The sequence below is a fragment of the Passer domesticus genome, chromosome 7 (genome assembly GCF_036417665.1).
Source record: "Passer domesticus isolate bPasDom1 chromosome 7, bPasDom1.hap1, whole genome shotgun sequence".
In the NCBI taxonomy this organism is placed as follows: Eukaryota; Metazoa; Chordata; class Aves; order Passeriformes; family Passeridae; genus Passer; species Passer domesticus.
In genome coordinates, this window is record NC_087480.1 from 4550234 (window position 1) to 4573088 (window position 22855).

Here is a 22855-nt window from a genome sequence, read left to right on the forward strand (position 1 = left end):
CCATTTTTTCTTATGGGTTTTTTATAGATTCTCTTATCCAACTTTATTAATTTTTTAGCCATAAGTTATGGCATTGCAATAACAATTAAAAGATTCATTTTAACTTGCTTTTCATGACAAATTACAAACCTTTCCATCTGAAGATTTTTGTGAGTGGTTCTAGAACTTTTCTTTCCAAAGCAAACTTTTCCAAGTTTATCTGTTTATCTCCATTAGGATGTTTGAGAGTGGGCATTTTTAAAATTTAAAAATATTTTTTCTTAATTTTTGATTGCAAACCAAATATTTGACACTTTTTTTGCCAGTTGTCTTGTGTCGCTTCAGAGCTGTGTCAGTTCATGGACAGATTTAGTCCTCTTGCTGCTGAATATGAAAACCTGCAAGCACTTCCCTCTAAAACTGTAATTCCAGCAAATTATGTTCCCAAGTAGGCAGAAATTTATGATGTTCATTTTTTCCAATGTGCCAATTTTGCCACTGTGGGGTGGTAACTATATGTACCAAGTAAAATCTTTATTTAAAAAAAAAAATTATTGCAACTGGCTTGTTAAGGAGTTATTTTTCTCTTCTGCACTGCTCCCACTCTGTTGATTAGAGGTTTGTTGCTTTGGTAATGTGCTTCTCCTCCAGGCTGTTAATGATTACAGACACCTCTCTAACCTGTAATTTTGGGGGAAGGTTATTGACAAGGTGAGATGACAACAATTGTAATTGTTTCTATGGCTTAGCAATGTCCTTCATCTCTGCTGGCCGCGTGTCAGGGCTCGGGATTTAGAGTGAAAGTGGAGCTGATGCCCAGGATTAGACACACTTTCTTGTGCTATTTATTCCCAAATCGTGCCAGTTCACGAGGTTAGAAAGAGCACTGTGAAAGATGATAAATTGTTATTTAATTCCTAATGAAACATCAATGCAAATGGTGCCTATTCCATCCCCAGCAGAAGGTGACTTGGGAAGGTTGAGGATCTCCAAAGAGAGATGCTCATCCTGGTGTGATTTTTGAGCCTCAGGAACCTTTGTGAGCTGGAGCATCTTCAGCTTCAAAAGGCAGGACAAAAATTATTTGTTCATCCAGCCTTTTGATTGAAGAGAGAAACATTGAACCATTTGTATTGGAGGTTTTGTTGTGTTTCAGCATAGGGAAATTGTTTATGAGCCTTTAATGGAAGAAAAGCCCTTAACTATGATAATAGTTATAATTATAACTATAGTAGTTATAACTACATAGTAGTTATATAGTTACTATATAACAGAAATTAATAGTATTTCATTACTAATAATTTAATTGGAGCAGCATGAGCACCCATGCACCTGAAATTCAAACCTTGAATCCTGCAGGTATTTGCATGTGCCTCACCCCTAATGGGAGCCACATTCCCACATCACAGGACACTCCTCATCAGAGGCTGGATTTTTCCAGTGGATACATTTGAGCACTTTGCACTGAAATTTTGTCAAAGAATGACTGGTGTTTTGCCACTTTAAAACCATGGAAACATCACAATGTTCTTTTAGAAATGACTCCGGGAATTAATTGCAAATGACTTATTAATGAAACAAATATTCAGCTGTCACTGGAACCAAACTCCACGATACACTTAATGATTATTTTTTGAGAAAACACTTTTGTGTTTGTTTGATCTGCCTCGTGTTAACAGCAGTAGGAAAGGAGGGAAGCATTTGGTGTCAGAGTGGAAACTTGAAACTGGCAAAAAGGAGAGGAAAAACATCAGCCAATAGGTGAGAAGCCCAAAGAAAGAGCAGATCCCTAACAATTATGTTGGAAAGCTGTTCCCCCAGGCAGGCCTGGTTGGGTAATAAGGGTTAGATCTGGGGACAGACTGGGGAATCTGGAAGGGAAGGGTTTCACAGTAACATTAATTTCATCACATTCCATGTCTGGAAAATGAGCATGAAAGAATTTGCCTCGTATGGGGCGGGTAAATGTTTGCAAACTGCAGAGAGACTCTAAAATGAATGTGAAATATCAGCTGTAGCTCTGCAAATGACAATAAAAAGAAATGTTGCTAATTAGGGAGCGTGCATTGCTCGTGGCTCTGGCACTGCTCTGGGAGGCACCACCAAACTTCCCTGCCCAGAGCTGAGTGCATGGACCTTCCCCGGTGCCCATGGGCCACCCAAGGGAGATTCTTCCACAGGCAGCTGGCTGAAGCCATGCATTTTTCCAAGAGTTCTCCTTTGCAAGGACCATCTATAAATAGGTAATAAAGCTTTTCCACGGCTGCTGTTTACAAGAGCAGGAACACGGGGCAGGACACGAGCGTGGCGGATCCGCCCGCCTTGGGAACACATCTCAGGTGTCCTTCTGCTGGTGCTGCTAAATTATTTACCACTCAGCAAGCCTGTGCCTGCCTGGGATATTGAAAGGAGGGAATCTGAGGTGAAACCCCATCCGTTTACCCAGAGCTGACACTGGAATATTCATTATCACATTAAATCCAACCACAGTGAAAATGAAGGCTTCCGTTGATTATGTGCTTGCATAAAAGGCTCCTTTGGTGGCAAGCCCGTGTGCCAGGGATCTGAATGTAAAATCAAGTAAGTGGAAACCATTTTTTAATGGTAAATTTGCCTTCTTGGAAGTTATGAGACTTGGCAGGTTTAAATTATGTTTTAAACCTGCGGTGGATTATGTGATTTTTCTAACAGGCCGCAAGCAATACGAGATGAGCACACGCCACCCCAATCCCAGCCACAGGCCTGAGCCAGGATTTCCAATGCAAATAAAAAAGAAATGCAGATTTTATATGCAGGGAATGGTGCATATTTATCTCAGTGCATATTTACCTCAGTTGGATTGGCAGGGTTGGTGGGGAGGTCTCCTCTTCCCAAGTGCTGGGTCTGCACTCACCTGCTTTTCCCTGTCCCTATTCATCCCGAGTTTGTGCTAGAGCACAGCTCAGAGAGAGCATTGAAAGAGCCCATTGGATTTATGGATGTGGAAAAGTACAGGAAAATACATAGAATTGGCCAAAAAAAGTCATGAGGTATCCATCCATCCATCCATCCATCCATCCATCCATCCATCCATCCATCCATCCATCCATCCATCCATCGCTCCTTCCCTGTCTTCCCCCTCCACCAGGGATCGTCTTGAATTAAAGGCTCAATTAAATCTTCTCTGGGAGGCAGAAGAAGGCTTAGAGATGCTGAGATGAAGCAGCACCACGTGGTGAAAGGCCACCTCTGGAGCAGGTTGTCCCACTGGAGGAGGAGGGCTGGAGGCTCTGTGTCACTTAGGGCTGTAAATGACCTCCCAGGAAAACTGGCACAGCAAGGGCTGGGTTTGGTGGTCGTGGGCATGTACAGGGGTGTGAGAACAAAACCTATTTCTGTTCGTGCTGAGAGCAAGGATTCGCCCACCATTAGTAATTTATTGAAAGGTGTGACTGATTGCATCAGCACAAATAATTTAAAAATAGATTAAAAAAAAAATCAGTGTTCTCCATACCATAATACTTACAAAAGTCTTTTTCATTTGGCAAACAACAGGTAAGAAATAAGATGATCAGAAAACAGATTTGCCTGGTCAAAGATGGAGATGGATAAATCTTGATTTGGGACATGATTGAAGTGAAGCCATCATCTCCCAAGAAATCATCGGCTTTTTTTTCTGGGAATGCCAGAGATACTTTGTGGCACATTCTTCCCTTTCTGCCTCCTGTTTTCAACTGTAATTGGAAATGTATTTTGTGAGAGAGAATAAAACAAACATCCAGTAGATACAAAAGCACCGAAGACCTTCAGCTTTGGCTAATCCCTGTAGACAGCACAGAGAGAAACAAAATGTTCTGTAGCTATAACTGAGAGGCAAAAAAAAAAAAAGTCTATGTTTAATAAACATTTAAAGGAAGAATTACATGTGCCACAAATCCCCTTTTATATTGCACTTAAAATCTCCTTACCTGCCCTTTAGTTTTCATGGTTTTCCTTATCTTCAGTGTCACTTAATCATATTTCAACAGGATTTGCTTCCTCGCTGCCCATCTGCTCTTCCTTTCTAGTGCAGCATTAATGCCACAACACCATCCCAGAAGCTCCCTTCTATGCCACTTTGATGTCAGACACGCAGGGATTCAGGATTTTTTCATTCAGGTTCAGACAGAAAAGAAAAATACCTGGTTTGGAGGAGTGACAGATCCTGATTTCAAATGGAAATGTCCAGAGCAGGGCGGGGGATGAAGGGGCAGTGAACAAAACTTGGACTCCTGTGGATGTGGAATGTTGGGATCCAGTGGTGGTCTGTCCTGCTGCTCCATGGGGAGCTTCTCCTGGCCCTGGGGAGATGCAGGCCTCTGCTTCGAGGCTGTGCTAAAGAAGGGTCATCCTCTCAGGATATTCACAGAATTAATTAACGAGTGCAGAGGGCAAGGCTGGGATCACCCCTGGACACCCACCTGGCTGGTGTGGGCTGCACAGCTGGATCTGTGTTTGCTGAGTTAGAGACATCATTTGGAGAAGCTTCATGTGGTTTATTAATCCTAAAAGCATTGGATCAATAATTTTGTATTTATACCTTTCTTATTTTCAGAGTTAAGGAGGACTTTGTGTATTGTGTCTCACCAGTTTAGGAGCAGAATGGTCTGGGAAGAGTTCCTGCAAGGGGGAGAATGTTTTCTTTAGTGTTGACAGGGGCTCTCCCAAAAAAAGTCATGTGCTGCTTTTTGCTCTAAAAAATGTGTAAAAAAGAAAAAATAGAAATCCATTCTAACTCCTCATGTAATTGTAAATCAGTCATTAGGTCATGGATGGGAGCAGGTCTGTGGTACAGCTGGGGATGTAATTCTTTCTCACACCACTACTTTTGCTGGACATTAAGCTCTTATGATAATTCATAAAAACCCCTTTTTTGAAGTTATCTGATGCTTGCAGTGATCAATACTTGAACCTCTATTCTTGAAACATTTTAAAATTAAATATGAAGTTGGGAGGGGGGAGGGACTTATAGGAAAGTTAATCCAAAATTCAGTTAATCCAAATTCTGAGGTGTTGGTGCCAGCAGAAGTCACTCTTGATATTCCAATTAATGTTTGCCTCAGATCTCAGGAGGCAGAGCAGGGCTTGGTTGGCTGCAGGATTCCAGGAATTCCTCTGTCTCTGAGTAGGGATCAGGCACAAATGCTGCTCATTCACACTCGGTGCTGCAAAGACAAAATACATCAGAAACTGGGTGTGCTAAAGCCGTGCCAGGAGCTCTGCCCTTCCCCTCCTGGAACGGCTCTGGAATGGCTCCTTGCCCAGTCTGGGGTTGCCTGAGCTGGTTTTGGTGGGAAAAAAACAAAATGAGGTGAGGCCACCCCAGTCCCACCGAGGAAAGTTGCCCAGGAGGTGACAGAGGGACACCTGGGACAGACCTTAAAGGACAATTTTAGAAAGAAATGCTGGCTTGGAGGAAGATGAACATGCTTTTGGGACATGGAGGTAGAGGCAGGTGAGGCTGAAGCCCTGAACAGTGAGAGGAAGGGTTTTGTTCCACTTTGCTTTGGTCAGTGAATGTGTGGTGAAGACAAGCATGGGCTGATTATCTGAGGGAAGAGGTTTGAAGAGGAAACCTGGGGCAGACATCTGAGGCACAGGAGAAACCACCACAAGGCTGGTCATGGGACTGGCACAAATGAAAGGGTTAGAAAAGGAGGGGTGGTCAAGCAGTGAAAACAGGAATTAGCAAGAAAATGGAAAATTAAAACCACTCTGAGCCACATGGAAAGCGTTGTTTATTATTATTAATTATTGTTATTATCATTATTACTATTATTGTATTAACTAAAGGCTGACTTGATTCTTACAAACAGCTTCTGTCAGAAAAGGAGAAAACAAGTTTTAAATGTTGACTTTTAATTCTACCCTGTTTATTAAGGGCTGTTAGTTCTGTTTTGCTAATATCCTGTAAGTAAACAGAGTGAGAAAATTCAGTGGGATAGAGATGACAAAGATGATGAACCACTGAAATTTGGTTCCACTGGGCACATAAGGGATGCCAATTAATGCACTACTAAAAGAGAAACACTACTAGAAGTAATAATAATGGTTCTCTATTATTTATGGTTGATTTTATAAGAGAGAGAGTTCGTGTTTATCCCAGAGCAGTCGACACGAGCGCTGAAGGAAGAGAAAAACCCTTTAACCAAGCAGAAATTTCAGTCATGAGCTGTTAAAGGAAGTCGAGCTGAATATTGAGGAAAATTCAAAAAGATAAAAATGACTGCAATTTGGTAGTTCTTCACTGGTTCTGCAGTTTGGCAGCTGTCAACATCTCAAAATATCATCTCACCCAAACTGTTGAAAGAAAGAAACCCTTTGATTTTTCCCTTGAGACTCCCAAGCTGAAAATGGACTCTTTGTAGTCTCAGCCTCATTTCAGACAGTTTTTTTTTTAAAAAACATTCTTGTTGGCAGAAACAACTAATTCATAAATAGACTCTCTGTTAATTAAATAAGTTTTATCATTTTAACTGGCCTTTTAAAATGAAAAAGAAAGTAAATCTCTAACATTTCCTGCTTTATTATGAATCTTAAGGGACTAAGCATCACATTTCTTGCATCATTAATAATGCAAATTAGTTTTTGTTTGCATCTCCTATAAGTTTATAGTTAGAAGTAAATATTTAATGTACAGATCTGGGAAATCAAATCATGGCTAGTGGAAATTTTCCTTTAGACTTATTGAAAGGTAATGTAAGAAAGATGGGAGGCACTGTGGTTTCTGTTTATTTAACCTTTCTTGCTCTTGCTTTCCTTTCAGTAGAACTCTTTGTGACTTGTCATTAAACACTTCTCTATTCCTGCAGTATCTGTTTTTATTATCTTTACAGTAGCCACAGAATTCAGCTTTTAATACCATTTCAAGGAGAGGTTAAACACATCCGTAGTCTACTTAGGGCTATAAGGATTGTAGTTTTGGTCCTGATTATTGGCAAGAAAACCAGGTGATTATTTCTAATAATATTTTAAAAACTTGTAGACTTTGTAGCTGTTTTTCTTTGTTTTCTTAATGAAGCAATGGCTAAATCAGATTAAACTTTGTCCAGGACCTCTACATCGTGCACAGAAAAGCCTTGGGAGAGTAAAACACTCTGAGCTGTTTATTTGTTAGCATGGGGCAGACTGAATTTAGTGAATATATCCCATATTGGGCTTTACTTTTTTTACATAGTACTCTTGCAAATATTGTACCACCCTCCATATGAAATGTCTGTAGGAATGAGATTATTGCAGACAAATTACGGCCGTTTCCCCACCACATCTGGGCTTTCTGCAGTGACTCTTCTCGTGTGTGTGGTGGATAACAAAAAATAATAAGTATCCTGTTATTTTGGGCGTGAAATCTGATAGTGAAAAACACACCAGGGAGAATTCTTCGGTGATAAAAATTTAAATAGACCCATTTATCAATATGACAGAGATTTGACCTGAAAGTTAAAGTGTTTGGAAGTTAAGTGGGGCTGTGTAAAGAAAGTTGAGGCTGCGCTACAGATAGACCGTGGGGTTTGTAAGTTATTAAATCAAAATAAAAGGTATTGACAAAACAATAAATTGCCTGGATCACCCCATCTAATAGGTTCTGGGAGCACTAAATACATTCTCCACGCTAAAGATGTGTGAAGCTTTTTCCTTTCTCGTACTTTTGTTCTTCTCCTTGAAAACATTTGCACCGTGGTTGGTTTTATAACAGACTTGGCACCAAACTGGGCCTGGGGATGCTTTGCCAGGAAGCTGGCTCGGAGCAGTAGTGGGGAGCAGGAGCAGGGGCATTGCTCTGCTACCAACAGGATTATTGGACTTTGCAGGTGGGGTACAGATCACTCTGGGGATTAAAATAATAATAGCAAACCTAATGTCTTTACTGGGAGAGGTATTTTACTAATATCTTCTGGGCAGAGAGCACTGCAGTGCTCTTTGCTCTCCTCAGCTCCATTTCCATGCTGGAAATCCGTGGGATTCAGAGGGGGAGAAGCACCTGGCAGTCCCTTCCAGCAGGGATGCTGTGGGAAGCAGTGAATGCCACCTCCTCATGTCACCCCCTAAACCTTTCAGGGTGACTAGCATCTTCCTGGGAGAGGGAGCTTGCTTATGGAGGGGAAGGAAAATACCCGTGGGATACAGTGGGATGGAAAGGCTGGAGTGGGTGGTGGGGCAGCTCTTCACCCCCAAAATCATCAGCTGGGCCCTGCTTTTCCCAGCTCCACAGGGCTGGGGGTGAGCACCCCCTACCTCCAGCTTCCCTGCCGAGGAGGGAATGAGGCTGGCTCTGTTTGCCTTGAAAATGACACAGATTTGAGACTATTTCCCCCCCTGCAGATTTCTCCGTGGAGAGGAGCATGGAAGACATTACTATTTATAGTGCACAGTACGTGTGCCCAGCGGGACATCCCCGAGCAAACATCCTACCAGTCTGGAGGTGGGATGCTTTCCAGCTCCCTGGCCCCGAGATGGCCTGTCCCCTCTCCCAGGGAGGTGGGAAATCACACAGGGCCACCACCCATCTCCCCTCAGCTCTGCCTTTCTCTCTCTTCTGCTGAGATGAGATGCTCACCCCCTGCCGCGGAGCCGAGCGTGAGGCTCGGAGGAAAAGCAAGTTTTCAGCACAAATCATGCAAGTTTTAAGGCAGGGAAAGGGCCCCAAAAAATGAAGGTATTAGGGGGCTTTAGAGGATCTGCAGAGTCTGGTTTGGGGATGGGCAGCCTGTGTGTGTGTGTGAAATGAAGATGGAAACTTGGTTTAACGAAAAGGGTTTGGGAGTTTCAAGGGGACGAGGATCAGCAGTGGGACCTGGGATCTGTCACTGCCTGACCACCTGGGTGTTCCTCTGTGGGTTTGGGATATCAGAACCTCTTCATCTAAGCTTAATCTTGATATGGAAAAGATAGCTGACAATGGCAATAAAAATAACAGTAAGCAGTTGGAAAGGCCCAGCTCAAATCGTGCTCTGTCAACAGCTTTGCAATCTGTATAAATATGAAAGGAAAGACAAACAGCTGTGATTTCTCTTTAAGAATGTGAGTATCCATTGTCATAGATTTAAATTAGGATGTTTTACTTGTACTGTATGTAAATTCCTCCTTGGCAAATAACCCATGTCCACTAATGTATGTGTATTTTGGGTCTGTATAGTTTGGGTCTCTGTGAAATACAATGAAATTTGATAGCACACAGAAATACTTGCATGGAATGTCAAGTTTTTTGTGTGTGCTTCTCACATATCCATAAATGAGTTTACACATTTCTAATTACTCATTCAAAAAGAGACTTTACAGCACTTTTAAAGGAGAGCCAATTTTTTCCCTACTGTGTTCTGTTTTTACAGCTTGTGGAAAGCTTATTTAACGAAAGTTTAAGTAATCAGCGAAAGTCATTTCTGAGCAAAGACTGACAGATATGAAGCCTCTTTTCACACTTCATAAGAGGTGGAGAGGCTAGCCATAAAATTTACAGCTGAATAGTACTCTGTTCAGCTTAAGTTATGGAATTATTAGTGTTCCAGGCATGTGAGGAGTTTTAGGGAGATGAAGTATTTAAAGTGATGCTCTGTGTTTTGTGTAGCTGAGCTCTGAGTGCAATGCTAATAACAACCCACCCTTCCAAAGGCAGCGACCTGCACGTCCCATGGGGCTGATGTTGTGCTAAAAATATGTGTTTGCAGCTAACTGAGCTTCATGATATATTAATAAAACCCCAGCAACGTGTTCCCTTTGCAGAGACTCACCTCTGGCTATGAAAGTATGAATTCCCAGGATATGGAAATGAGCACAGGGTGTGTGGGTGAGGAAGCAGTGGGGAGGGAGGTGGCACTGTCAGCATCTCTGTCCCACCCCTGCAGCACAGGAACAAGGTTTTGCTGTAGGAGAGGCCTGGATACAGAGTGGTGGACAATCAGTGGCTTCTGCAGGTTGTGACCAACTGTGTTTAAAAAAGTGGAATAAAAGAGGAAGAGCTGGGCTGTGTAATGAGACTGAGAAATGGGAAATCTCCGTCCCAGCTGATAAAAATGAGCATGGCTTTTAGAGGTATTTGTAGGCATTTGAGTGTGATTTGTTTTATATATCATGAATGTCCACGTGTTGTAATCATGGGTATTGCATACAAATATTCATCGTTGAATCAGAGAATGGTTTGGGGTGGAAGGGACCTCTCAAAGCCATCCAGTCCAACCCCCTGCCATGAGCAGGGACATCTTCAGCTAGACCAGGTAGCTTAGAGCCCTGTCCAAGACAATCTTGAATGCTTCCAGGGACAGGGCGCCTTCCACCACTCTGAGCATCTTGTGCCAGTGTTCTGCCACCTTGGTAAGAAAATTCTTCCTTATGACAACATTAAGCAAACAAAAGCCATGACTTAAGGAACTTCAATTTTATGCTTGTTTTCCCGTCCTTTCAACCTGCTGGGTTTTTGTTGGTTATTCTGTTATTCTTTGGCTGTACCTGCTTACCCAGGAACAAACAACAGAAAATCTTTTGTAATTCTTTAAAACAAATTGTGTGAGATGGATCAAGCGTCACTGCAGCCACTCTGAGGTTGGCCAAGAACTGAACTGGGGAGGCATTTTCCATCCTCACTGCTCAGCCCTGGAGAACAGAGACTCAAGGAGGTGACCCAGTGTACAGCTGCCACCAGTACATGGTTTAAACACACATAGTGCAAGGTTTATGTTTTTTAAATTTGCTTTTACATGAGCCAAATACAAGCAGCCTCATAAAGCTCACTCTTGCACCAGATTAAAACAGTGTCTTGGAAGCATTTATTGGTGGTTCATAAATCATGGTGGCACTTTGTGACTGTCCACAAGCTGGTTTTGCTGTTAAAGGTTTCAATCATGAAGATGTCCAGTATTATTCCAGGCACAGTCGTAGTCCTACAGAAATTATGCTGAGGTGTTTGTGGAGGCCTGAAATTTCACACAGGAAAACCCGTGTGTATGGAGTGATTTTGGAAAGCTGAGTACTAAGCATGTACTGACTGCATGTAAAGGTACATGGTGTACCTTTAGTTGCTGTGTTAAGAAGCACTTTAACTAAATACATGAAATATTGTCTTTATGCTATTCAGGAAAATCACCCATCATGCCAGGGTGTAAATTCCCAGGGTTTCCCTCCAATATCTACTCCAACCCAATTTAAGGTTTTCTGGCTGCTGCTCACTTTGATTCAGGTAAAAATCTCAGTTCCAGGGGCAGTGCCAGGATTTGCCAGACCCTACAGGTTTCCAGTTTGGGTTGTTAATACCAACAATTCCCAACCCCATTCCCTTGACTCCAGACTGTATTCGGGAGGCGTTCGGTGCTCCTGCATTCAAACAGTTAATTTTCACTATGTTCTGTTAAAGAAAAGGAAAACTGTCACCCTGTCATTTTAGAGTCTGACACTAAGCTTGTCAAAAGAGACAGCTGTTAAACTGAATTACTGTTGACACGCAGAGAAACGGCCCTTGCCAGATGTAAAGGACATCTGCGGCAATGAAGTGGTACAGGGTGGCTTTTAAAATGTGGTCATACTGGTATTTGAATGGAGCTCTATGGCATTAAAACGTGGCCTTGACTCAGACAGTTTAAGGCAGCGAAGCAGAGCCAATGCCAAGCACAAAGAAGTGCTGATCTGTTGCTGTATCCATAACTTAGGCATGAATATGAAAACAGTGCAGTGTCAAAGCTATTAAGCTCTTATCGTGTATCCAGGAGGATGTGGGTTTAAAACACAGTAGGAAATATTTTGTGTTTCTGGCTCCTTGGCTGTGCGGGTAGGTGAAGTGGAAATTCATAAGGTGGATTATGTGGGGAATGAATGGAAATAAGTCGTCTTGTCTTCAGCTAACAACTGCTCAGACAGGAATTGCAGAGGGCATTAGGCTTAGGAAGGGAGGCTGGATGTGCCTTGCCGGCGCTCCTGATAACGCTCCCGGGATCTGGAGCACGTGGTGGGTGCTGGGGAGGCTCCCCTCTGGAGAGAGGAGTGAATAAAAACAAAAAATCATTGCACAGAGATACCTGCTTGTGTATCTTAATGTGCTTTTCCTAAAAAAAGAATCAGGGTACCAAGTTAATGTTGTAAAAAAATACAGTTATTGTGAATATTTTAGAATTTAGCAATTGAACCAACAGTAGGAAATTCTGCACATTATATAAGAGTGCAAGTCCTTGATTTGCATGTCTTTAGTGTAGGAATAAAGCTGTTTGGGGGGGGAAAAAAAAAGTATCAGTTAAGCAATTTTGCTAAATGTATGAAAAATGAAATGTTATGAGATGAAGCATGTATTCATTATGAAATGAAATTGATGTTTGAAGCTAAAAAAAATATTCAGGCCAAACATTATTTTGAATATGTTAGCAGATCATATCTTGATTTAGTTGCGTGTTTAGTGATAGCAGAAGCCAAAGAGTTTCCATCTGGAGGGAAAAAGGCAAATGGTATTTCCAAATGACACAGGTTAACGTGCTCCTTTCTGCAGGAAAACAGCACCACCAGCAACAACAGTTTGCTCTAGACAAGAAAAAAGGTGGAAGAGGTGGGGCTAAGAGGGATTTTCTCCTGCAAAAGAAGAAATGTGGCTTTCCAGGCACCTGTATGCTGAAATGGATTCAAATGCAGGTGAGGTGGATTCATTGCTCTGCAGGGTGGTGGGAAGAGTGAGGTTTGTTTAGGTCTTGAGATAATTTAGGCTGGTGCCCTGCATTGTTCCAAGGGCATCCCTTTCCCATGGAGAGTATCCCATTTCCATGGAGAACATCCCATTCCCATGGAGAACATCCCATTCCTGCAGGGAACATCCCATTCCTGCAGGGAACATCCCATTCCCACAGAGAACATTCCATTCCCGTGGAGAAGATCTCATTCCTGTGGAGAGCATCCCATTCCCACAGAGAACGTCCCATTCCCACAGAGAACATCCCATTCCCACAGAGAACGTCCCATTCCCACAGAGAACGTCCCATTCCCACAGAGAACATCCCATTCCCAAGGAGAACATCCCATTCCCAAGGAGAACATCCCATTCCCACAGAGATCATTCCGCATCCCGTGCCACCACAGTGTCAAGAAGTGTAAGACCTGTGCTTGTGGTCCAGCTGGGAGCTCCAGATGGCCAGAGACACGAGTTTAGTGTGTGATTTATGGAGGGGCTCTGGCCAGGGCTGCTGCCAAAGCTGACCCGAGGCCACCAGCAGGTGTGGCCAGCGGTGCTCCCACCACTCCATATGGCTGTGGTTGGTTGGGTCACAGCAGGAGAGGGTGTAACCATCCAAAATCCATGACTGAACATGACATCCTGAAATCTCATTTATCGGCAGCTGGCAGAGCTCTGCCATGTACTCAGGAGTGTCAGGGTTTAACCTCTGTGGCACAGGCAGCAGGCACAGAGTGTTTGAGCAGCCCCCAGGAGTCAGGGCATCCTGCTTTGTCCCTGCTGGGAGACACTGGAGAGGAGCAGTCAGGATGAACATGCTCCCCTGGGGTCAGAGAATGTGGGTGTGTTTTGGGGTTCAGGATGCCGGGAGAGCTGGTTCCCCAAGAATAACTTTGATGAATGAATTTTGGATGTGTTTTAGTCTGTGGAATGCAAGGGAGCAGGTGGCTGCCCAGCAGGACCATCTCTGGGAGCCACTGGAGCTTCCAGCCTGGTGGGGTGAGGACAAGACGGATTTAGGAGGAAATTCCTTTACAAAACACTGGCACAGGCTGCCAGGGGAGGTGGTGGATGCTCCATCCCTGGAAATATTCAAGCTCAGGTTGCACGGGGCTGTGCTAGGACAGGGATAATCCTCACCTGCCTAATACAGGAGTTATTTGGGCAAAACCTCCTGTTCATCTCCAGAAGGAGGTTTTATTCTGTAATAAAAAGGGCTGAAATCTCCAACCCCCTTTCCACTCCTCAGTGCTGCAGGTTTTAGCCAAAGCAGACTCACCTGTTTCTACAGGTTGAACTTTGCTGTAACGATTAACTTTTTACAAACAGGCACAAAGTGGAACATTTAAATAAACAGGAGCAAGCTTATTATTAGATGGCAGGTTTTTATTTGATAGCTCTTATAATGTCATCGTTAGTTTATTAAAGCTTACCATGAAAAATCTCTTTCTCCTAATCCAAGCTCTTTCATACAGCTTCCCACTTTGATTGACACCAAAATAAAATAACTAACCTATAAATTATAATGTACGCTTTAAATGATGGATAAATGCATTATTTGTAAAGCATTGCAAGGATCAACATATGCAATTTCTAGAAAATAAAAAATATTTTACGAAGATAATAATAGGGCAGAACTCAGCTCTTTTTGTGAGCATTCTCACTGCATACTGGTATTAGGTGATCCTTAAGGTGCCCTCCAACCCAAACTATTACATGATTCTATGCTATTTTTAGTAATCAAACAGATCTGGGGAAAAAAAACCTGATGTTATCAGCCATTTCAACATCAGCATCATCAGTTCCAGGCCAAAAAATCTAAATCACAGAATCACAAAAGGGTTTGGGTTAAAAGGGACCTCGAAGATCACCTCGCTCCAACCCTCCTGCTGTGGGCAGGGACCTTCCACCAGATCAGGTTGTTCCAAACCCCAGCCAGAAGGGGTTTGAGCACTTCCAGGGATGGGCCAGCCACCATTTCTCTGGGCAACCTGTGCCAGGGCCTGCCCACCCCTGCACTCTTCCCAGAGACACCCCCAGCTTTGTGAGTTCCCAGTGAGTGAATTTCTGAAGTTACCCCAAAATCCATGTCTGTAAATGCAATACTACTCACCTCTCTGCTGATGATGGAAAGGCACCTTTCTTTCTTTCCCCTCTTTTCCGTACCAGGAATTCCAAAGAATGAAACCCCTGAGTTCCCTGGGAGAGGCTCTGTGCCTGGGCAGGGTTATTCCAGCTGGAGATCTGTCCCCAAGCTGGAGTGTCCCCTGCAGTGTTGCAGACACGGGAACAAAGTCATTTACCAGCAGAAAATAATACACAATGGCTCCTTACAATCTGCCTGTTTGTTGGGAAAACAGGGATCTCCAGGGAGGGAAGGACTCCCTGCTACTTTTTACACACCCTATTTTAGGTTGAGGTTTTTAATTCAGCTTTTATGTAGCCTGTTCACTGCTCCTTACTGGAAGAAGAACCTTGGATAAATGGAATTTGCTCTGGCAGGGCTCTGCCTTGCTCAGTGAGGCCACCTCAGAGCGCTGGTGCTTGGTGAGTACCATTAATGGGTTTAAATTTGACTCTACAAGTCCCAACATGGAAAATGTGCCTCTTATCCCCAGAGTTTTGCAGCTTAAAATGAGTTAATAGCACATCTCAGGCTAGATCTGAGTGCATATTATAAATGACTAATTTACTTCTCGAATTTAGCATTTCCCCTGCTTAGATTGTGATTTCTAGGAATAATTTCCTGTATAAAGGTGGGGTTTTTTCTCTCTCTTTCTTCGCAGTGTGAATTGAAGAAATATTTGGAAACTGAGGTGATTTTTACCTTTCTGTGCTTGGGTGCTCCTGGCCAAAACCTAAAATTCAGTGTCCAAGACAGGAGGCAGCAAAAGGCAAGTTTTGTAAAGACAAAATGAGACCAATGGAAAGAAATTTCCCCCCAGCACTTTGGGAACCCTTCTCAACAACAAAAACCACCAAAGGAACCACAATGTTTGTGGATTTTGTAGCTCTGTGTTCAGGCCAAACACGAGGCAACATTTCCCCTGGATTTATGGAGTTTAACACTGCGGGGAGTTTGGGATCTTCACAAACTATAACCATATTTTAGTGGTGCCAAATCTTTTGTGATCCAAACTCATTCGTGGTGGGAATGAGCTCAAGGTAAGGAATTATATCGTTCCTTTCTTTCCCCTGTGTGGAATTCTCAAAAGGCAGTTGCTGGCTGGTTTGGTAAATCAAATCCTGCATAAATATATTGATACATTCCAATATATCTTCAGCTAAGAAGAATCAGAGACGTCCCAAGGAGGAAAAATTACTCCTTTTCCATCTCTGTTTGCATTGAAGAGGTTTCTTGTTTCAATGACTTTTTCCTAAGAATATCTTTTTGCAAGCCCTGTGAAAATCCAGATAATATATCCTTACATACCTTTAGTCCTGTCCCATGTCTGTGTTTTAAGGTTAATGTCACAAACATCTTCCAAACATTGTCTTTTTTCTCTTTTTGACCTTAAATGTTAATGTACTCCTTCTGCTTTATTTTCTTATCAGAAATTCTGTTTATTACTAGAAATGAACAGGCAGCAAATAGAAGTTTTCTCTAAATTAAGTGGAAACTCCATTTTTTGCATATATTTTCTCATGTAATTAGCTACCAGGCTGGTAATCTGTTTTTCAGCAGAGGAACAGTTTTCTTTATTTTTGCTTTATCTATAGGGATTTTCCATATTGTAAAAAAGCTGTAGGTACAGGTAAAGGTAAGGAAAGAGGAGGGCAGGTATTGGTGTGCTCACTGAGTAGCTGATTTAGAGAAATTGGGGTCCCCTGGGCCTGACTTGCAACCAAATGACCAAAACACTTTGCCTTTTATTTATTTATCCAGCTACTTAACACTTCTTACTGTTTCTCTTAAATGAATTAATTTACCCTACAAAGCACTCCTTGCAATAATCAATGACTCATTACACTGAAAGCCCGCAGGAAATACTAATTAAATGAAAAATGTGCAACTTTTGTATTTCTAACGACCCAGATACTCAGTGCTTTATTTTTTTTCCAAGTTCTCATAAGTTACAGGAGAGGTTTTTGCCTTCAGCCACAGGGAGCTGAGGTGGCTTGGAGGGTGGTGATATTTCCCAGACATACCAAATCCAGTTCATTTATCATCAATATCCACAGGAAATAATAATCTGTTTATACATCACATTTCTCTGAGCTCTGTGAGGTTCTAGTTATAAATTCCTTCCAGCTGCTTTTCTCATTCCCACAGCAGAATTGCTTGGGAATGGTTATCCCTTATCCATCACTTACTCCAACAATTATTGACTGATAGCCACTGGTAATTCCAACTCTCTGACAATCCTTGATAAAGACATTGTGTTGTTATTATGCTCTCAAATGTCTCCTCACCCATAAAGGCTTTGAACTCCAGGCTGGGTAGTTGGCACAGCCAACTTTTTGGGATCTTTGAATAGGAAGAGCTTAATAATATGGAAGATTAAGGTTTTAGAAGGATAAAAATGCTGAAAATGAGAGTGGGTTCAAACCTCCTGGGAGGAGCTGGGTCCTCCCTTTGGTGAAGGGATGTCTGGAGCAATCAAGGTTTCTTTTATCCTGGTCAGTGACTTTTGGAGAAAGTGTGTTAAGCCAAGCCATGGAATAAAGCAATCAGAACAACGTAAAGAAAAATTCCCCAAAACCACCACCAGCACCAAAAAATCCCTCAAAACCCAATAAAGACAAAAAAAAAAAAAAACCAAAACCAAAAACCAAACAAGCAGTGGCCAAGCTCCTTTCCTTCAGATCCTTTGCACTGCTATATTGTAGGAAACCAACTTTCTGTTCTGGTTTGTTCCTCACCAAATCACCCCTCAGATTTGTTCTTCCCTCCAAATTTGTTTACATTTTTTGCAGATTGATGTTTTCTTGACCATCAGTCCCTACCTGCATTCAGGCGCATTCAGGTACTGCTGCTCCCATTTGGTTTAGCAGGTGACCCAATGCCAGCCTGGGGCACTGCCCACCCTGGAAAAGGTCAAGCCACAAACACCAGAAAAAATTATTTTGCTTTTTAAGTAATATGGGAAAAGAGGGAGAATAAGAGAGAAATTAATTTCCTACTCAGTTTTAAGGCAGCAAGAATTTAAATCAATTTAGCTCCTTGTGCTAATTAATATTCCCAAAGAGCTGTAAAATGTAAGGACAGAGAGGATGAATTATTGAAAGTGGAGGTGACCAAGAGAAATCTGGATGAACGCAATAATGGCTCTACTTTTGCTTTTCAGGCAATAAATTGTGTTAAAAATGGTGGCAATGTATTGAAGATTTTGGTAAAACTTTGTTCTCAGCTGTAGGGAGTTGTGTTTCTGTAGAGAGTTCCTGTGCTGCAGGACAGGGAAGGCAGGGCAGGAAGAGAAAATTAGGGAGAAATGAAGATTTTAATCCCAAATGGATGAAACTTGAGATAGAAATGCTTGGTTTAGCCCCTAACTCTGGATTTTTAGAGACAAAACAAATGGTGGTGGTAGTAGTAATAGTGCACTGAATTTATTTATTCTGTAAATCAAGAGCTGGATATTTTCCTTGCTCCTTTGTAGTTTTATTGAAGGAAAATTATAGAAATCTTTTCAGTGCTCCAGGGGATTGATACAGGTTACATTCCTGGCTTTCAGTCTAGTTTCTCCCTCACCAGCCTTTGGAATTCAGTGGGACTGATGGATTACATCATTTCAGGAATTAGGCCCTAAATTCTGATGTCTAAAAAACATAAAATAGCTTGCTTGAATTGTGTATATTTTCCCCTCAACCTGCAATATATTCCTTGACGACAATAGAAAAAAAAAATCATATAAAATTGTTTCTTTATTTGAAGGTACTTTAATATCAGAGGAGATTTGCTTCCAGCTAAGAAAACATTTGTTACAGAACTAAAAATGTTTGATATGCTGCTGTATTAGATAAAGTTTGTTAGTTCACAGTGGCACAGTGCTGATAATTGAAGAACTCGCAGGATTTTCGGCAGTAAAAGATCCCCAGTGAGTGCTAAGCTCAGTGGGAAAATGCAATGTATAAATCTGCAGTGAGAGCAGAGGAACAGGAGGGGAGCAGCTCTGCACTCCAGCCTGGGAACCCCACACCACCACCAAAGGACGTTAAAGAGAAATAAAAGGGGAGAGATGATATCTTGGGGCATAAAAGCTGTTTCCAAAGAATTTTCTTGTTAAATATCATGTTGGACAAGAGCCCATGGAAATTCTCAACTCACTGGAGTCTCCTGCTGTCGCTTGGCATGATCTGGTCTAGTGGAGGAATCAGCCTCTAGCCTCCCTTGTCCTGGAATACCAAATTCTATGAGGAGAAGTGGTCACAGGAGATACTGAGAGAGATGGGAAAAGTCCAGGCAAGACGACCATGGCCAGAGTTGATGGATAAATTGGTTTTTTGCGATGGGATGAGGAACGTCAGCTTGAGAACTGATGGCTATGATGAAGGTTTGCTACATCCTGAGTTAGCCAAACCTGGATGATCTCAGAAGGAATGATGAAGGTGAGCCTGGAAAGAGCCAGAGAGGGAACAGCAAAGCCACCAGAGGAATGTGACAACAAACTCCAGAGAGCAAAGGCAGTGCCACGGAGGGGGAGGCTTGGGCACCTGTTGTGACAGCTGTGACTAAGCATACAATGACCAGATCAGGGTGAATAATGAGACAATCTGCTCATTTAAGAGTGGATATACAAACCCAGCAGGGACATCAAACTGTTTTGCTTTGTTTTACTGATAATGTGTTATTGGAGTCATGTCTCTGGCTGTGTCCTAGAGTGGGTTCAAAACAATTACTTACATAACACAGGATATATTTAAGTCAGGCAAAAGCAGGGAGGGAGAAATGTGTGTATCTCAATTTGTGGTTAAGAAGGAAAATGAAATTATGTTTTTCCCAATAGACTTATTGATTCTCCTTTTTCCAGCACAGGAATCTCCCTCTCAAGGGCTGGATCCCCCTTGCAAAACTTGAACTGCAAAGTAATCAATGAACAAGACTCAGCCCTTTATCCACCCCTTCCCAGCTGCTGCTTCCTACCCTAACAACCATTAATTATTCTAATAGCAAACTCAAAAATAACTCAATCAGTGCATTCTCCAGAAGTTGGAGCCCATCTCTGGGTGCCTCCAGCCTGGTCCATGGTGGCCAGGCAATATTTGGTGCAGGCCCTGAAGTGTTTTCTCTTGTAGTGCTCTGCCTTAGGAGTGGTCAGGTGTCTTCTGGATCAACTTTGGGGTTGAATTTGGGGTGCTAAATGAGCTGCTTTCACAAAATTTCTTCCATGGGTGAAAGAAAATTGTGTTTTCTCACGGAGCAGAGTAACGTGCAGGACAACAACAGGGAAAACAAAAGGAAAAATTAAACTCCTAAAGCCAAGAAATAGCAGAGTTCAGGGCAACTGCCCACGCTGCAAACCTGATTCACAAGTGATGGCATTCCATGAAAGAGTGACCACCCCTGCTTTAATTTCAAATTAAAACCATATTGAGAAACTTGGAATACAAAGACAAGATTTGTGGGATGTAAATACCTGGTGGGTGCAGCCAACCAGCACAAAATATCTTTGGAGGGAGCTCAGTCCCTGCTGGAGTTCCCTGTGCCTACAGATCATTGTGTACAGGGAGTAATTACAGCAGGGTTTGTCAACTAATTTGGTGGAGGGGTGAATTCTTTATCTATTAATCAATGTAGAGAAGCATGAAGCACCTATGAACCATTCATCTCACTTTAGCTTCTTGTTTACCTTTAATTAGAGTTGTTCTGATTTGATTGGGGAAAATGGAGGTACCTTGGAATAGAGAGGTGCCAGTGGGGCATCTTGGACAGCAATTCCTGCTGCGGGATCCTCAGGGAAATGGGCCAGCTAGTTTGGGTTTTTATTTCCAAAATGAGCACCCATAAACTGCTGACAGGATAAGACCCCTAAATCAGAGGTAAATACAAGGATGGTTACAGTGCCAGCACCTCACCAATGAGAAGGAAGTTTGTAGCAGTGTGAATTAATTCATTTTTCATTTACACCTGCTGTGGGCCACACCTCTTTTCTCATTTCCCCCATTCCTTTATTGTTATATTTATGCAAAAGGAGGTTATTTCTTAGGAACAATTAATTTCTTCACCTATTTCTTCATCTACAGTTAAAACAGAGCGAAACCACTGCTTTTATTTATTTTTCCCCTTTTAAAATTGTTTACCTTTTCTTCCCAGAATTTCCAGGAGGATTATAGGTAAGGCTGTGACACCTGTACAGAGTTATGGGATGTTTTATAACTGTTGTGTTGTGTGTGATGCAGATAAATGCAACTGCAAGCATAGGAAGTCCCAGTGGGTCACTCGCATTTCATTTCATTTTAGCTTGACTTTAAACCAGTGATATTTGATTTTTTTATAAGATAATTCTTTAAAATGCTTTTATAAAATGCAAAGTCCTAGTTAAGCCTTGGAGTCCTACACGCAAGTGTGGAAAACTGCAGCTTCACTAAAAACCGTGCAGTAAATGTGCTGTTCCTTGGTGCATGCTTATTATGGGTAAATATTATTCTCTGGGTAATGCCTAGAAATTGTAATTAATTTCAAATACGCCCTCTTTTTTGTCCACGTATGCAGATTTCAAATCTGTGCCTCCGCCGGTTTTGACACCGTGCAACGAAGCATCCGAGCTCTCAGATGTCTGGCTCTTCCGAGTTGTGAAATGAGAAAGCAAACAAACCCAACCATTCCAGCCCTGTCAATCTCCTTCTCAGTGGACAGATGCCCTGGTGCCAGAAAAGCTTCATCCCATGATCCCACACCTCTTGGCAGTGCCAAAAAAAAAAAAAAAAAGCCAGAGATCCACCGGACACAAAAGCACGACGGTTCCTTGCCCCAAAAAATGGGATTTATGGCCACAGTGGAGCTCCTGGGTGAGGCTGTGTGGGGAAACGTGTGCAGCCTCTTGTTCTTGCAGTCCTGGTCTCCCAGACAATCCATCTGATCTGCTCCTGGAGCAAGGTGCCTCTGGATTAACTGGTGAGGGTCCAGGATTCTGGAATGAGCCGGGTACATTGGTAGAGTTTGTGGGTTGTGTTGTTAATTAATTAAACGGAATCATTAATTATGGTTTTAAATATTTTATTGGGTGCTAATCTGATGGGAATAAGCTAAACTTTTTGAGGAAAACTGAGAGTTTGGGTGTTAACACAGACAGCTCTCTGTGCTGCCTGTGGCCATGTCCCTTGAGGGCCATTGCTGGAGCTCCCAGGTCAGGTGTCCTGCTGGGCACAGGATTTTTTGGAGGGTGATGGGGCTTCAATCTGGTCTGTCCAAGCAGTCCAGAGAACATCTTGGTGGACATAGCTCCAACAAAGCCCAACCTGGTTCTGCCAAGCCTCCCAAGATAAAACCACCCTGGAAGTCTCACAAGGTGGGTTTAAAACCCTGCAGATCCCACTGCATTTATTGATCTAATTTCATTTTAAAAAGACCCTGCAGATCCCACTGCTGAATTTATTGTACAGCAAACTGGCACTGCCTGAGCCAATGACCTGCCTTGGTACAGATGAGCTTTTCTTTTTGGCCAACGATTTGTTTTCAGTTTCAGTCACGTGGCATCCCAAGAAGCTGCAGCATTCAGGCCTTTTTAATGAATTCCTATCCTTGCATATTAGTGGGAATATTTCCACTGCAGCAAACACCATAAACAGTTTCCACACTGGGGTGTGTTATACTGCCACCAGAATTGGTTCTTCTGATGGTTCATTTCTTTTATGCTGAGAATTCAGGACCAATTCAGCTCGGTTTTATGCATCATTAGAGATTTACAATTACTTTGCTATAGTTTCTTTCTGGAAGCCTATCTCTCATGGTTAATGCTATGGGAGTCCTGTTGTGTAGAGGCTGCTATGAGCCACCTTATAGCAATAAAGCATTTGAGAAGGATTTGGAATTATGAGTGGCTAAATTCTCCATGCAGAGCCTGTAATGCTGTTATCCCTTGCTGAGCTTGGGTTGAAACCCTTTTTTTTCTCCTCAAATTAGAAAAAAAAAAAAAAGTGCTGTTTCTTTTAGAGCTTTTGAGTCATTTGCTTGTAATATTTTTTTTTGTTGTTGTTGAACTGCTTCAGTCAGAAATGAGGAATTGTGCGAATTTCCATTTGGATTTCATGATCCTTAACATACATTTAGGTTGTATTAGT

At 42.3% G+C, this 22855-nt stretch overlaps 1 long non-coding RNA gene across 7 annotated transcripts in view; it reads left to right on the top strand.

The window, feature by feature from the left end:
- Window positions 1-22855, top strand: part of LOC135304268 (uncharacterized) — an 84456-nt gene that overhangs the window by 53135 nt on the left and 8466 nt on the right. For all 7 annotated transcript variants that reach the window (XR_010365702.1, XR_010365700.1, XR_010365699.1 and 4 more), the window contains 2 exons: window positions 12461-12600; window positions 15421-21689. This is a non-coding gene — a long non-coding RNA (uncharacterized LOC135304268). The remainder of the gene's footprint in view (window positions 1-12460; window positions 12601-15420; window positions 21690-22855) is intronic.